Source organism: Hyla sarda, chromosome 1 (assembly GCF_029499605.1).
Source record: "Hyla sarda isolate aHylSar1 chromosome 1, aHylSar1.hap1, whole genome shotgun sequence".
Lineage (NCBI taxonomy): Eukaryota > Metazoa > Chordata > Amphibia > Anura > Hylidae > Hyla > Hyla sarda.
Window position 1 is genome coordinate 91,844,005 of NC_079189.1, and position 14,916 is coordinate 91,858,920.

The 14,916-nt window shown below is 42.3% G+C and overlaps 1 protein-coding gene across 10 annotated transcripts in view; it reads right to left on the reverse strand.

The window, feature by feature from the left end:
* The window catches only part of FRYL (FRY like transcription coactivator), a 358,656-nt gene that overhangs the window by 249,806 nt on the left and 93,934 nt on the right, over positions 1-14,916 (reverse strand). For 7 of the 10 annotated variants that reach the window (XM_056557850.1, XM_056557808.1, XM_056557798.1 and 4 more), the window contains exon 1: positions 8,364-8,382. The exons of 1 other annotated variant lie outside the window; for it this stretch is intronic. The gene's annotated coding sequence lies outside the window, so the exon portion shown is untranslated. Of the gene's footprint in view, positions 1-8,363; positions 8,384-14,916 lie in introns of those variants that run through there. 2 more of the 10 variants (XM_056557771.1, XM_056557761.1) reach the window with 1 other exon arrangement.

Here is a 14,916-nt window from a genome sequence, read left to right on the forward strand (position 1 = left end):
TCTCTGCTGACACCTCTGTCCATTTCAGGAACTTTCCAGAGTAGGAGCAAATCCCCATAGAAAACCTATTCTGCTCTGGACGGTTTCTGAAATGGACAGAGGTGTCAGCAGAGAGCACTGTGGTCAGAAAGAAAAGAAATCTGAAAAGAACTTCCTGTGGAGCATACAGCAGCTGATAAGTACTAGAAGGAATAAGTTTTTTTTTTATATAAGTAATTCACAAATTTGTTTACCTTTCTGGCACCAGTTTCTTTAAAAAAAAGTTTTCCAGTGGAGTAACCCTTTAAGGTGTAGTTGCCAACCTCATAGGGTTTGGTTCGATGACTCATGCTAAAGAAGTAACTAAAAACTTTTAAAGTAACGCTTTAAGGATTTGAGTTCACAAATCCACAAATACAAGAGCAGTGCCAAGAATAAACACATTTTTATTGTTCCACATTGTTAAATCACAATTTTCTGGGATGACATAACTTTTACAGGGGCTGTTCTGCTTTGTAAAACCTTTTCAACCAATAACAGAAAAAAAAAATTATAATCTATATTTTATGCCATAAATTTATATGACCAACCAGGCCACACTGCTCTTTAGGAGTACACAACTATTATATTCTAAACAACAACAATGTCGGCCTAATGCTGCTGTACTTGCCCACTGGCCCCTGGTTTTTGCTTATCACGCACAGGTAGGTTTAGCGTTAGGTCCCGTGCCATTTGAGAAACCTTGGCGTTGGTGTGCGGGCTCTGGTGTGTCCTTTATATAAGGATACACTGGCGAATGTCTAAATTTTAACATCAGTGTTGAGGGATTAGCCAATATCATTGTTTACATCTACCACAGTAGTGCACCTAAATTTCTGTATTGTATTATTCTAATTGTTACACATCCACACTGTTTATCTGGTGTAGGATTCTATTGTGGCTCTTGTAGTCCGCTGCAGGCATCCTCCATTGTATGCATTATTATGCTGGGGATCGCCCCTAGCAATGGACTACAAGGGCAGGATCTGCTCCCCCAGTATATATGCACAACTGCATTTGGGGTTGAGCACCTCCAGCCATTTGAGACCACGTTTTTTGTTGTTGTTTAAAATTTATACCTGGAGGTGTGTAAACTCCATATATAATGCACCTTGAACATTTTCCAGGCAGCATTAAGGTTGCACCTGTGAGGCCATGCACCTATATCAGCCAACTTGGGGGGGGCTTGTAGCCTATCTCCCTCCTCCCATTTTATGTGTGCTTAGTCACGCTGGAGGGAACTGGGAGTAGGCTGCATGTCGGCCTAATGCTGCTGTAATTGCCCACTGGCCCCTGGTTTTTGCTTATCACGCACAGGTAGGTTAGCGTTAGGTCCCGCGCCATTTGAGAAACCTTGGCATTGGTGTGCGGGCTCTGGTGTGTCCTTTATATAAGGATACACTGGCGAATGTCTCAATAGTGTTGAGGGATAGCCAATGTCATTGTATACATCTACCACAGTAGTGCACCTAAATCTCTGTATAGAACTATTATATTCTGCATAAATTTCAATATTTACACATTTACAGAATTACTAACAAAGGAAATAAACTATATTTTAAAACTTCTACAATAACTTATGCTGTAAATCATTAACTCTTAAGACCCCCATACACATGACTGCCTAAAAAGAGTATGGAGGCCTCCCCGATGATATCAGGGGAAACATGGGTCAGGCATTTTGGAATTCAGCTGCCGGACCTTTTTTCGGAGGTAAAAACCGCCGCGGCTTTCTCCTCTGACCCTATTCCAAACGCACAAACATTTGGCTGAGCCGACTGTTTGTGTGTATGGGGTGAGGTAGCATCACCTTTACTCACTATACTTCATTCCTTTAGACTTAAGCATACTGCTCTAAAATTCATGCAGAGGAATTGAGGAGCCCCACAGACTGCTAATCCACTGTTCAATTTAAACGTCCCATAGAGCTATAAGTAAAAAAAAAAGCATGAGACAGAATGACATTATACAAAATAATGAACTATTATTACAGTGACCTTCCACACAAAGCAAGGTTAATATAAAAACTTTGGGACATAATTTGCTAGACTTCACCAAGAATGGCCTCTAAATCCAAGTACCCAATGATGAACCATAATTGCAACTGTAGGCAGTGTCTCTTATTTGAGTGGTTGACTAACACAAAGTAGGATACAGGCTCCTAATCTGTAACCAATACCAACTCCATATTGAATGAGTTCCGTCCATATGACCTATGAGGGCACATCAACGACAAAAGGAGGGTTTCCCCACTCTGAACCTACCTCTATATTCCAGAATGGCGAGCCACTCCATGAAAGGAAGTGTCTCTCATACAGGCAGTCTCAAGCTAGTTGGCCATTCATCTGAATAGATACAATGTATTATCGGGGGATTTGCAGGAAGCTCATGCGCAGGTAATATTGAATCCACCTTATTTTTGTAGCATGCAGCCAGATCAATGAATAGATGGACAGAAACCAAACAAAAGTTTACATTGCTATGAATGTCCATATTTAAAGGGGTACTCCGCTCCTAGACATCTTATCCTCTGTCCAATCTGATCGCGGGGGTCAAGCCGCTCGGGACCCCCGCGATCTCAGCTGCGGCACCCCAGACATCCGGTGCACGGAGAGAACTTTGCTCTGTGCCTGACGACTGGCGATGCAGGGCAGAGGCTTGTGACATCACAGTCACACCCCACTTGTGACATCATGGCCACGCCCCCTCAATGCAAGTCTATGGGAGGGGGTGTGACAGCCGTCACGCCCCCCTCCCATAGACTTTCATTAAGGGGGCGTGGTCGTGACATCACGAGCTAGGTGTGACTGTGACGTCACAAGCCTCTGCCCTGCATCGCCAGTCGTCAGGCACAGAGCAAAGTTCTCTCCGTGACGCTCTAAGCGAACACAGAGTGCAGCAGGGAGATCGCAGGAGTCCCGCCACTGGGGACCCCTGCGCTGCTGGTAAAGAAATTAATTTATCTATGTAACCAGCCAGTCAACATTTTGTAGCCATATCCACTTGCCTTGCCCAACTGCTGTCTCCATTTCCATGTGCACGTCACATTTCTAAACTGGACTGGATTAAGATGTTAAGTCTATGGATTTTTTAAGTGTAAACAAAAGAACTTTTAGTGGATGTGGCTTTTCAGAAAATATATTCTATTGCTATTTTGAGGCTGATTTCCTAGGCAGAAAGCTGCAGATATTTCTGACACTGCAGATAGACGTGTAGTCTGTCAAGACAAATCAAGGTGATAGACAGTAAGTATCACACTTCGTAAATAAAAGAAAATAAAAAGATTTTCTGCTGTTGGAACAGTTTTGCATTCAGATACACAGGACAATAAACATCATGACGTTCATTAGTCGATACATTTCATCCGGCTGCTAATACTGTGATCTTATCAGTGAGAAAATATACGCCATGTACTGTTTAAAAGCTTCTCACTATATCAGTCATTTCAATGATCACTGTCTATGTATCCTAACTTCATAAAGCCAGATGGAAGGCAGCAGGACTCTACCGTGAATCTCACAGTGGGAAGAATGTGTATAATTTATCCCACTGATTTTAAAGCTAATAACAAGACTCTCACGCTGAGCAAGACACGAGGGCTCCGAAAAATAAAGTGACCTCCTTTTCCCCCCGTGTCATCTGATAAGAGAGAAGAGTCCATTTTACATTTTTTCAGCATAACTTACAAAATAAAACCTGCATTCTGACTGATTGCTACGGGGCTAAAAACCACATGATGTCCATGGTGCACAAAATTAAATGTTCTACCTGAACTGCTTCAATTGTATTGAGAGAGAAAACTTTAGGCTGCAGACAGACTGCAGGAATACTTATAGGATTAGATTTAGTTTGACAAATCCTATTCCATATTTTGCCCTAAAGATGTGTGTTTTTTACAGAGCTGTATTATGAGGAAAGCATCAGCAGCACTCCAGCTGCTGATGCTTTCCTAATAACGCAGCTTCCAACTTAAGGCCATCATACACATTAGACATGTTTTGGCCCACCTTGAAGTTTTCATCAGGACCAGCTGGCTTGTGTATGGGGAGGCCTCCCAACTCTACCCCCAAATTTTTTTTTCAAGAGAAGCGAGAATGGCCCATGCTTAATTTGAACTGTCTAATGCCTTGGTTCTCTATTAGATAAGCCACCACCATTTAGAACACATGAACAATTGGCAGAGCCAAGCATTTAAAGATTACCTGTCATCACAAAAAATTTTTATACAACTTTCTAATACCATGTCATTAAAAATAAATTATATTTATATATTTATTTTGACTTGTAAAAACTGACCACTAGGGGTCTCCCTACATGTCCCGGCCACAAGTCTCTCAGAGTTCAGACTCATGCATGAGTCCTAACTCTCATAGTGCAGCCTGGACACTGGCGAGCACAGCGCAGCTCCCTGGCTGTCAATCAGACAGACTGGAACGAGCACTGTGCACGCTGCATGGCGGACCTCCGCTACATTGAACACTGCCTGCAGTGAGCAAACTTTGAAAGAGGATTATGAAGAAAAAACTGGGCGAAAATGAAAAAGAATAACTGCGGGGGGCAGGTAATGAAGAGGGCAACATACCAGCAGCATAATAGAAAGCAATGGAGATGGTGGCAGGTTCTCTTTAAGGTGGAGAAATGACCGAACAGTCATTTGGCCAACAGATCTTATGTGTAGGCTACCTTTAGGACTACACAATCCTCTAATTTTTAGGAAACAGTAGTGCCAGAAGCCTCAGTTCCTTTTCAGTGACAGAAAATAAACCTCAAGCCACAATCCAGACAGTAGGCAAAGCACAACCTCTGAATTCTTAGCCTCCTAAGGGGATAAAGCAAAAAGAAAATAATTTGGTGCATTGGATAAGTAAAAAGATCGAGGACAAACTCCAAACCAGGGAAATAGTTCTTGGGCTGTGACTTTCTTGTTTGAGAGGTTAAATATATATATATATATATATATATATATATATATATATATATATATATATATATTTTTTTTTTTTTTTAATAGCGATTCTAATTCTACCCAACCAATTGAGTCAACATGGTATCCAAGGACCTCAAAGTTCCTTTAACACAAAAATAGAGTCAAATATAATCTAAATAAACATAACAGATTGTAATAAAAATATCTTTAAAACAATCCTCCTACAGTGAAATCTCTTTGAAAAGACCAACCAAAATTGCACACAAAAGTGATCTTCTAGGGGGGTCGTCTTCTCAGAAAACGGCCTGATAAGGGAGTGATATTTTCGAAGAAGTGGTCTTTTGGAGCAGATTCACTGCATAGTCATACATACAGTAGAAAAGGGGGTGGGAAATTCTACAAAGATAATAATTCACCACCACAATTATTTTACTCCTCACTAAGAATGAGAAGAATGTCCAATTAACTGGAAATCAGTCTAAACCATTGTTTTATCATCTGCCAAAAATCCTCTATAAAAAAAAAATTCCTCTAGACGACCCATGATTTCAGACTCCTAATTCCATCTCTCGATATCATCTTCCTACAGAATGTAATTACCCTCCCCAGATATCTGAGGGGTTCCAGACTAATACAGGAATGACAAACCAAAACCTGGGAGAATGACTACATTCTGAGCACTCTAGATGCATCTTTACCCTTATGTTAATATAGATCAAACACGAGGAATGGAAGGTATAAAATGGCACCTTATTATGGAGGACAACAAAAGAGGCACAGAGGGAGTTTTTCTTGGATGTTTAAATTTTTTCTGATTCAATAGGGAAATCTTTTAGCAAACATGAGAAGCAGTGATACATTGTTCATTTAACTCCCATTAATCTCTATGGAACTTATGTAAAACCGTCAACTTGGCTGTTTTTCACCTTCCCAACCATCTCTAGCAGCTACAAGAAGGCCTGAGGGTCAGGGGAGTCCTTGATCCTAAATAAAATACCTCTTTAAAGGGGTACTCCACCCCTAGACATCTTATCCCCTATCCAAAGGGGATCCCCTGATCTCGGGGGTCCCGCCACTGCGGCACCCACCTGTTTCTGCTCCGGAAGCGCTGGAGGGTCTGGGTCCCGACCACCGGAACGGAAGTCCGTGATGTCACGACTCCGCCCCAGTGTGACATCACGCCCCCTCCCATAGACTTGCATTGAGGGGACGAGGCGTGATGTCACACAGGGTCGGAGTCGTGACATCACGGACTTCCGTTCCGGTGACCCTCCAGCGCTTCCGGAGTAAAAACAGGTGGGTGCCGCATGCTATATTGCGGGGGTCCCCAGTGGCGGGACCCCAGCGATCAGACATTTTATCCTTTGGACAGGGGATAAAATGTCTAGGGGTGGAGTACCTCTTTAAGCGTAGTGATTCCATCTTTTTTGTCAGGGTTGTATTTTTGGGTGTGTTCCATAAAGTTCTTTTTCCTGGACTGTTCCAGATGGTATTAGAATAGTAGCCATGGTGTTAAATTCAGACAGAAGGGGAAAAATATAAAATAAAAAACACAAGGGGTAGAAAAGTGGCGTGCAGAGCCTGCGGTTGCCCACAGCAACCATTCAGCTTGCTTCTTTCATTTCAGAGGCTTTTTTTCTGAGCCCTTTCTATGATAATATAAACTAAGGCAATATGCATGCTTCAGGATTATATTGGTAATGAATGGCCCTGCTTCAGTATACCTGAACTGACTGTAGGCTACTAAAAAATACATTCCGCCCATTTCCTGAACATACATTTATTTTACAAGACTCAGACATGTAGTTTGCTGCTTATTCCTGCAAAATAAAAGAATACATTTGAGAAATGGACCGAAAGTAGCCACTTTTAGACTACAATGTGTCGATTAACATTGGTCCCTCAACATACGATGGTAATCCGTTGCAAATGGACCATCGTTTGTTGAAACCATCGTATGTTGAGGGATCCGTGCAATGTAAAGTATAGGACAGTGGTCTACAACCTGCGGACCTCCAGATGTTGCAAAACTACAACACCCAGCATGCCCGGACAGCCAACGGCTGTCCGGGCATGCTGGGAGTTGTAGTTTTGCAACATCTGGAGGTCTGCAGGATGAAGACCACTGGTATTGGAGGTTATACTCACGTGTCCCCACCGCTCCGGACCGTCACCGCTGCCCTGGATGTCGCCCTCCATCGATGTCGTGGGTCCCCGGGGTGTCCCCAACGCTCCGGCAAGGCCTCTGCTTCCCCGGCATCCTCGCTCTCTGTCGCCGCCATCACGTCGCTACGCACGCCACTCCTATTGGATGACGGGACGGCGTGCGAAGCGACGTGATTACGACGATGGAGAGCGCTGACAATGCAGCAGAGCCCGAAGAGGACGCACCGGAGTCCCGAGGACAGGTAAGTGATCGTCAGCGGACCACACGGGGCCCCGTGAAGAGCTATCCGGCGGCAGCTGAAGCAGTCTGCGCTGCCGGATAGCCGTTTATGCAATGGCCCCGACATACAAAAGTATCGTATGTTGATGCTGCCTTAAACATGCGATGGCCTCTGAGAGGCCATCGCATGTTGAAATTATCGTATGTCGGGGCCATCGTAGGTCGGGGGGTCACTGTATATTAAATGGCTATGACACAGTGAACATCAGCATACTCTTTTTTTTTTTGCAGGCATTTAGATTTATATCTCTGATGTAGACCCCCAAATGTGTTGTGGACATAGTCCAATTCAGGCAAAAAGTTACACATCAACTTGAAACGTGTAATCTATTGGGGCTATGTGACCCTAAACTACCTCTTTACCAGTCAATATTGGCAATGGGGCACAACTATGGTTCTGGGGGATGGTATCCATCAACCACAATGCTTTCTTACATGGCAATAGGTATAATGGAAGAGGACATAGCTTTTATAGAACTCTAGCAGCCGGAGTTTTATTTTATTTTTCCTTTTCTTCTGGATTACTTCTAGTAGTGGCGTGGATATGGGCGATCAACACTCCATTATTGACAATTTTTGAAAAAAAGATAAGATGGGTGTTAAATGTTCACTTAATTCTCAACCTTAAATTCCACCTAAAGCAAACAGTTCCCTCCCAGAGCATTGTTTAAATACAACTGATTGATGAGCTTACAAAAGGTGTATTTTTCCTCACTTGTATAGCGTGCTCGGATCTGGGACCTTGAGTACTTTCTATCTTCTGCACGCAAATGCTATAAAATATTTATGACTGGACACAAAACGCACAAAACATAAGTAAAAAGGTACAACACAAAATAGACAAATAAATGAACAACTGCAATCCTTGAATGTAAATGCAAATCAAGCTTGAAGAACAACAATTTAAGATACAAACCAAATGCATTCAATAATAATCCTTATATGGGGTCTATAATTATAAATGAAACATACCTAGAGGCCTTCTTTTTGGCTTGTTCAGGTTATGCCCCTGGAAATGAGCTTCATGGTCCTCATCAATGGTCTGTCCCAGAGACAGCAGGCTCACCCTTCTCATCTTCAGAAGCCTGGGTGCACTTTCCCGCACCGTGCTTCCTACATCTAAGACCACCTCGCCCGAAATGGAGGTGGGTACCACCCTTTTTAAAAACTCCATGTCCCATCACATCACTGACAGCTAATGTAGAACTCTGGCTCCAGCAGCCAAGACACGTTTAGGTGTATGCACGGCTTCCTTGAAATAACATTAAGGTGGACTAGCCCGGCTTGCTTTGCATAGTGATGTCATGCTAAATCTGGGTGGTGCCAGACATGAACAGGTCAATAGCCAGCTGTTATGATCCTCAACAGTATTTACTGTACAAACTGATAAAAGCGCTAGATAAGAGCCTCATAAAATAACTGCAATGTGCTTCATAAAACACAGTAACTTCATAGCTGCCCGTATAGTCACTATACTGCACAATATAACTAACTTAGAACCTCCGATAGGGTAACGTGCCAAATGAACTCCTTGTTAACTGGAGCTAGATAACCCATGAAGGCATGGAGCAGGGAGGAGTAGTAGTCTGTAGCCAAAGATAAGTCTTATCACCAACACACTGCAACACAGGGCAGAGAACACATAGTAAAAAGGCGTATAGCTCCCCCTAAGGCCTTGAAGGTTGAAGAAGCAAAATTAATGCCAACAGAGAATTCACTCCATTAAACCACTAAGATCAATCACATCTTCAGCGAAGAACATTTATTGGCAGTGAAAAATAAAAAATGTGGCTAATCACTGCGGCCATTAGTGTATAGATATGTGATATTGATGGTTTAAACAATACCAGGAGCGCCATAGGAAAAAAGAAAAACATTCTAGTAGCATTAATTGAATAATATATAGACAACAAAAAAAATAAGCAAAGTTAGCTTCTAGGCCCTTTTCACACTACAAAATTCATCCGTTTTAAAGATCCGTTGGAAGTTCCGTCTGAAAATCAGCTTTAAAACGGCAGATACAAAATCCTATATGGCCGTTAGAAAATCCCATTATAGTCTATGGGATTTTTACATTATCATTTTTAACGCGTTATAGCCCGTTATTAATAACGGCCGTTATTTTGTGACGGAAGATAGTAATACATGCACTATTTCTCCCGTTACTATCTTCCGTCACAAAATAACGGCAGTTATTAATAACTGGCTATAACGGATTAAAACAGCTATTAGAAAAATCCCATAGACTATAATGCCGTTTTGCAGCCGATTTTCAGACGGAACTTCCAACGAATCTTTAAAATGGAGTAATTTTGTAGTGTGAAAGAAGCCTTACAGACACATTGGATATCAGTCACCTACAATTCTACCAGTCCTGGGCTAAATATGGCCAAACCTCAATTGTGTGGAACTTTAATTTCATTCAGTGTTCCCATACACCCATAAAAGGGTTGAACACTATAAGAATACACTGCCACACTTGGCCACAGGCTTTGTATGTTTTTGAAGCTTTAATTAAACTGAGCTGCAATACCACACACAACCTGTGCACAGGTGTGGGGCTTTTTCCTGAAAAAAGCATTTGTTTCTAATACTGTTAAAACTAGGGATCGACAGATTATCAGTTTGGACGATATTCACGATTTTGGACATTATCGGTATCAGCAATTACCTTGCCGATAATGTCCCGCCCAGCCTCCCCGGCCAGAGACTGCCGCTGCCCCATCGCCTCCCTCATCCCCGGTTTTATAATCACCTGTTCCCGGGGTCCACGCTACTTCTGGCTCCTGCGATGACACAATGACGAGTGACGTCCTCAACACAACGTCACCATCAGAGCGCACAGTGACATTTCAGGACGCTGCCGGAGCCAGAAGTAGCGCGGACCCCGGGAACAGGTAATTATAAAACCAGGGATGGGGGAGGCAATGGGGCAGCAGTGGTGGTGGTTGGACTAGAGAGGACCCCAGGACAGGCAGGGGGAGAGAGACGGGCGGTGGTGGTCTCTGGCCCCGCAAAAGCCGCTGCACTTCATTGATTTAAAGCGCCCGCTTTAAAATCATTGATCTGCAGCGGCTTCTGCGGGGCCGGGTGGGGTAATAGCCGATAATTTATACCGGAATATCGGTATAAGTTATCGGCTATCGGCCTGAAAGGTCACAGATTATCAGTATCGGTATTGGGCCTAAAAAAATCGATATCGGTCGATCCCTAGTTAAAACTTTAAAGTTGTATATCTGTAGGTCATTTATAGTCCTATTTAGTTCTCTCTCCAAGGGCTCCTTTTAAACATTTCCATTATTCTTACTCTGTAACAGAAACAGAACAAAAAAAATGACATCTTTGTCTGGTAGATGGTGGAAACATCCAGCACCTTATGGTCACCCAGCATTAAAGGGGTACTCTGTCAGAAAACATCTTAACCCCTATCAAAAGGATAGGGGATAAGATGTCTAATCACAGGGCTCCCGCACCTGGAGACCCTTCCACACCCGATCCATTTGAGTCTATGGGAGGAGACGTGACTGCTACGTACTAGCTGCCATGCACGCTCCCATAGACATGAATGGAGGGGGCGTGTCGTGACATCAAGAGCACGGAAGCTCCAAGCTTCCGTGTTAAGCAAGACGCAGTCGTTGTCGGCCCGAGATCGCGGGGGTCCCCATCGGCTGGACCACCGTGATCAGCCATCTTATGCCCGGTGGAGTACCCCTTTAGCTATAATAGGCTCCGTTTGACTTCAAGTATGGCGTCCCCAAGGGTACGTTCACACATTGATAAACTCGCGATTTCCTGTTGCAACTTTTGTTATTCACTTCAATGGATCCACCCCCCCCCCCCCCCTTCCACCCATATAAATTATTTGCCAAAGCTGTACACAGCTGGAAGCAGACAACGCCACTCATTGAGTAGTGGGCATGCCGTGTTACTGCCGGTCAGCAATCATTGCAGTGAATGGAAGCATGTCCACTGTACAATTTATGGAGCTGTGTACTTCCATCTCTGTTTACTGTGTATTGATCAGATAGTTATGGCTTTTTGATGGTGGCCCTGCATCCATTGGCTTGGTGGCCCCATCAGACAAGTAAGGGTAGGGTCACATATATGGCATCCGCAGCGGATTCTGCTATGAGCAGACACACAGGGCTCCAGCCAGGTAGCCCTGTGTCTGCTTGAAGCAGAATTTGCCCTAAAAAGGGAAATTGTAACTATCACTAAATATGGCCCTCAAATAGTCATCTTGAATATGAATTAGGAATAGTCTAAACTTTTTGCTTCATTTTAATATATGAACTTTGCAACCTAGGCTTTATTTCTATTGTTCTATTCTGTTCTATTTCTAAACAAACCAACAATAAAAACAAAATTGTTGTTTTCCATCCTGTTGCCATATACAACATAGTGTAATGTCTTCTCCAGTCTAGCCAAAAAATATTAATATCTAAAAAGGACAAACACACACATACATATACAGTCATAGCCGTAAATGTTGGCAGCCCTGAAGTTTTTCAAGAAATTGAAGTATTTCTCACAGAAAAGGATTGCAGTAACACATGTTTTGCTATACACATGTTTATTCCCTCTGTGTGTATTGGAACTAAACCAAAAAAGGGAGGAAAAAAAAGCAAATTGGACATAATGTCACACCAAACTCCAAAAATGGGCTGAACAAAATTATTGGCAGCCTTTCAAAATTGTGGAAAAATAAAATTGTTTCAAGCATGTGATCCTCCTTTAAACTACCCTGGGGCAAGTAACAGGTTAGGGCAAATAAAAATTACACCTGAAATCAGATAAAAAGGAGAGAAGTTCACTTAGTATTTGCATTGTGTGTCTGTGTGTGCCACACTAAGAATGGACAACAGAAAGAGGACAAGAGAACTGTCTGAGGACTTGATATTTTTCCGCAATTTTGGTTCTCAACAATCTCAAGGTTACAAGTCCATCTCCAGAGATCTAGATTTGCCTTTGTCCATAGTGCACAACATTATCAAGAAGTTTGCAACCCATGGAACTGTAGCTAATCTACCTGGGCGTGGATGGAAGAGGAAAATTAAGTTCCAAAAGATATTCAAGCTGTCCTGCAGGCTCAGACAGCATCAGTGTCAGTGCGAACTATCCGTCAACATTTTAATGAAATGAAACGCTATGGCAGGAGACCCAGGAGGACCCCACTGCTGACACAGACATAAAAAAGCAAGACTACATTTTGCCAAAATGAACTTGAGTAAGCCAAAATCCTTCTGGGAAAATGTCTTGTGGACAGATGAGACCAAGATAGAGCTTTTTGGTAAAGCACATCATTCTACTGTTTACCAAAAACGGAATGAGGCCTACAAAGAAAAGAATGCAGTACCTACAGTGACATATGGTGGAGGTTCAATGATATTTTGGGGTTGTTTTGCTGCCTCTGGCACTGGGTGTCTTGAATGTGTGCAAGGCATCATGAAATCTGAGGATTACCAACGGATTTTGGGTCGAAATGTAAAGCCCAGTGTCAGAAAGCTGGGTTTGCGTCCAAGATCTTGGGTCTTCCAGCAGGACAATGACCCCAAACATAAGTCAAAAAGCCCCCAGAAATGGATGGCAACAAAGCGCTGGAGAGTTCTGAAGTGACCAGCAATGAGTCCAGATCTAAATCCCATTGAACACCTGTGGAGAGATCTTAAAATTGCTGTTGGGAAAAGGCGCCTTCCAATAAGAGAGACCTGGAGCAGTTTGCAAAAGAAGAGTGGTGCAACATTCCGGCTGAGAGGTGTAAGAAGCTTATTGATGGTTATAGGAAGCGACTGATTTCAGTAATTTTTTCCAAAGGGTGTGCAACCAAATATTAGGTTAAGGGTTCCAATAATTTTGTCCAGCCAATTGGGGGGATTTCACCATTTATTTATTATATGGCATCACATATCAAAATCTCACATTTTCCCCATATCGTGCAGCCCTAATATTATATATATATATATATATATATATATATATATATATTATACCCTCATAGCAACCATGGAAAAAAAAGCCTCCTTTGTTTACACTGTTGGCTGTATTATGAGAACCAGAAATGATTCACCATACAGAAGAGGTGTACATTACAAAGTTAGTGCTTCACTATTTCAGGAATAAAGAACTCTACTTCTAAAACGTCAGAGAGGGCCAAGAAGGATCAGAGCGATCCAGACATGTGGACTGCATGGTTAACCATAAAATGGACATAGAAACCCCAATCTATGGTACAAGATTACAAGTATTACATTCATATCATTTTTTAAGGGGCTGAAGGCGTTACTTTACAAGGAGAGTAAATGATAAAATGAAGGTTACCTGCAGCCCAACACTGACCTCCATAATAAACAATACATAGTAAGACGCCCCTAGCTGAAGGCAGTAAGAACTTAGTAGTTTGTGTTCTGTTCTCCTAGAGAGCTCGAAATCCAAATATATCAAAGATATGCTGAGAAATGGATCAGTATAGGAGGTTATACCTAAAAACAATACAGAGCACGTGAATCTGAAAGGAATGAGTCTTCAGAAAATGACCTATTGTATAAATCAAGTGTTCATGTTAAATGTATTTATTAAAAAAAAATATTTTTGTCTTCTGAATTTTTCGTTTGTTCATTTTTAGTTTTTTTTTGTGAATTTTGTTATTAATATTTTAAATCCTGAAATCTTACAATATCTTTCTGGCCACTAAGCCCAATATTAGCTCGACATTCCCTGTTCTATAGAGTAAGTTTTTCAGCATTCTGCTCCTAATCATAACAGACAGGATTACATTGAAAGGTGACACCTGTATATAGATACAACAGGATCTACCATTCACAATAGGTGATGGTCAGATTAGCCTCTCCCTCTGCACAGGTAACAGAGAGCCTTAAACTCTACCATTGGCTGCAGTAAAATCTTTGTACAAGCTGTGCAGTCTATCAAACGTCATCCACAATAGCCTTGTGTACTCCTGGCTGCACCTAAGAGAAAAGGTGGCCATGTTGCAATTTAACTATTTTGTATGGGTGCAGTTTGATCCCTGGGACCAAAGTGAACCCACCCATAATCATCTGCAAAAGACCAAGGGAGACTATCTTGGGAAAAATACTGGGCATTTCAGAAATGTACGGTACATTTTGAACGTTAAGCGTGCGTCTCTCTGTGCTCCCTGGAGAAGTGAAGCAGGTCAATCTATAAGCCTCACCACTGGGAATACAGAGCCGGTGGTACCATTGGGGATCAGAACACCGATAAATTAGGGAAAGCTGGATTTAAAACTCTCCTTTCAGGTATGGTATGGGATTTTGAGAAATACAACAAAAACCCTGGATACAATGCGAACAATACAACACAAATAGATGTCACTGATCAGCAAAAATCAAGTCCCTGAGATTATTGGGGAAGGTTGGAAAATGTCATTATCAGTTCTTTATTACTTATGGGATATCCTTGGTTCCATAAAAACTCTATTCATTCTCCAAGACACCGAACTGTGGCAGGCAAACCCATGGTGTCACGGATATTTATTGGCAAAAACTGC